This window comes from Pseudophryne corroboree, chromosome 4 (genome assembly GCF_028390025.1).
Source record: "Pseudophryne corroboree isolate aPseCor3 chromosome 4, aPseCor3.hap2, whole genome shotgun sequence".
Taxonomy (NCBI): Eukaryota; Metazoa; Chordata; class Amphibia; order Anura; family Myobatrachidae; genus Pseudophryne; species Pseudophryne corroboree.
Window position 1 is genome coordinate 703,787,866 of NC_086447.1, and position 2,818 is coordinate 703,790,683.

Here is a 2,818-nt window from a genome sequence, read left to right on the forward strand (position 1 = left end):
TTGTTTTTTTCTCACATTTACCTATTTTCAGGACTCTCACCATTGATTCAGGGATATCCATCCCTGTCTAACATTGGCAGCAGATCCCCTATTTTCCTCTCCCATCTACCATCTATTCTATTCTTTACTACAACATTCGTGAACTCTCATCAGTGATTCCAGAGCCCACCAACATTGGATATTCTTTCTACTTTCATACCACACTGGCAACGCCCGAATCCTTCCGATCTTGGAAGCTAAGCAGTGTTGGGCTGAGTTAGTACTCAAGTGGGAGACTATTGAGGAATACTCAGTTCAGTAGAAGATTTGGACGGCCATGCTCAGCGTCTAACACTGACAGCAGATTCATCTCATCTATTCAGCCTTTTCTATCCCCTTTTTCAATACTAGTGGCAAGAAATAATAGCCTACAAAAATCAATAATATCATTGAGGTGCTTTTGTTTACCGACTTGCATTAGTTTAGGATTATACATTTTCAGGCAGTCAGTTGTGGCAAATCTGTATTTGAAACCCAGGCAGTTTTGGAACCTTTATCAAGCATTTATGCTAGTATTATTTGTTCCTGTTCCTCTTCTTCTTTTTTTCCCTTTTTTTTCTTCTTCTTGTTCGTATATCCAACTACTATTTCATTTTATTGATATTGTTAATAAAATTATATTTTTTATAAAAACTATTGGCCCTCATTCCGAGTTGTTCGCTCGGTATTTTTCATCGCATCGCAGTGAAAATCCGCTTAGTACGCATGCGCAATGTTCGCACTGCGACTGCGCCAAGTAACTTTACTATGAAGAAAGTATTTTTACTCACGGCTTTTTCTTCGCTCCGGCGAACGTAATGTGATTGACAGGAAATGGGTGTTACTGGGCGGAAACACGGCGTTTCAGGGGCGTGTGGCTGAAAACGCTACCGTTTCCGGAAAAAACGCAGGAGTGGCCGGAGAAACGGTGGGAGTGCCTGGGCGAACGCTGGGTGTGTTTGTGACGTCAACCAGGAACGACAAGCACTGAAATGATCGCACAGGCAGAGTAAGTCTGGAGCTACTCTGAAACTGCTAAGTAGTTAGTAATCGCATTATTGCGAATACATCGGTCGCAATTTTAAGAAGCTAAGATTCACTCCCAGTAGGCGGCGGCTTAGCGTGTGTAACTCTGCTAAATTCGCCTTGCGACCGATCAACTCGGAATGAGGGCCATTGTTTCATCTGAGACTTCAAGATATACAAGAGTGCGCCCACAAAAGAATCTTCTTTTATCCTTCCCCTTTGCATGTTTCATTACTGACTCAGGGTGCACCACCAAATCTAAGATAAATTAGAAAACAGTGGTTTTCTTCGCTTATTACTGTAATTTGGTTATTATATTATCCACTTTATACTTTATTATTCCCCTGTGCGGTATACCCCTGATACATTACTCTTCAGAAACCACTCCATTCTTCACTGTCTACGGCCATCATCCTCGAGTCCCTCAATTCCAGTCTCTTCCAGTCTTTGATGTGCCTGCAGCAAATTCTTCCCTTCAGTATTTCTCCAGTTTCTGGAAACAAGTCCATGCCACACTCAAAAAAACGTCTGTCCGTTACAAGACTTTTGCTGATTGTAAAAGGAGAGCTATCCCCAGTCTCAAGGTGGGAGATCATGTCTGGTTATCCACCCATAACATCAGACTCCGGGTACCTTCCATGAAGTTCGCTCCCCGATTAATCGGTCCATTCACCATCATCAAAGTTATCAATCCTGTGGCATATCGACTACAACTCCCTTCATCTCTCCGGATTCCCAATTCCTTTCATGTCTCTCTACTAAAGCCTCTTGTCTTGAACCGGTTCCAGTCATCTCTTCCCAAGGCTCATCAAGTTAAGACCCAGCGAGGGGTGGAATTTGAGGTGGAGGCCATCATAGACTCTCGGTGCCAGCATAGAATTCTACAATACCTCATTCACTGGAAAGATTACGGTCCTGAGGAAAGATCATGGGTGAATTCAGAGGATATTCAGGCTCCTCGTCTCATCTTCAAGTTCCATTTAAAGTATCCCAAGAAGCCTAGTAAGTGTCCTGAGGCCACTCCTCAAGAGGGGGGGGGGGTACTGTGACAAATCGGCGTGGACTTCCCTGCAGATGGGTCACTTACCTTACATGTCATCGAGGGCCACGGTTTTCCAGCATGAAGTCTTCACTTGTGACCAACCGTGCCCGCTCCCTGCTGCCCTGGCAGCACTGTCAGCCATGCTTTCTAGAGAACACGGGACCGCATGGCATTCCAGCATCGAGGACTGGGTACTGCCATATTGGTCCCGGTCAGCTGACCGTAAATCAGCCAATCCATGCCCAGCCAGGACAAGGCTCCGTCACCTGATTCCCTCCAGCCACTCACAGCCAACCCAGTGGTATAAATCCCCAGCACTGGCTATGCAAAATCGCCAGTGCACTGTCTAGCCTAGTCTCATCTAGGTGAAGAGTTCCTGAGCTCCTGCTATTGAAACAGCTTGCATTTCCTCTATGGTGCAGTTTTTTCTCACTAAGCTGCATTCACCTGACACCTGTTCCTGAGTCTGTGTCTGATCCTTCCTGAGCTGCACAGATGATTCCAGCCTGATAATTAACTTCCTGATTCTCATTCTGACCAAACATTGGTAACATCCGATCCTAGTTTCTAGTCCGGTTCCGGTTCCTACAATCATACAAGAGTTCACTCCATTACTGGAGCAGTAATAACCCAGTCCAAGCCTAGTAAATCTACTGAACACTCTTCTGCAATACCAATCGGATTCCAGCAAAAAGGGGGAGTTTCTAATACCATCCTGATTACAGTAATAAC

The 2,818-nt window shown here is 44.9% G+C and overlaps 1 pseudogene; it reads left to right on the forward strand.

Annotated features, from left to right (window-relative positions):
* The first annotated feature begins 185 nt into the window (after nucleotides 1-185).
* LOC134912575 (5S ribosomal RNA) lies at nucleotides 186-304 on the forward strand (annotated as a pseudogene).
* Nucleotides 305-2,818: the final 2,514 nt, after the last annotated feature.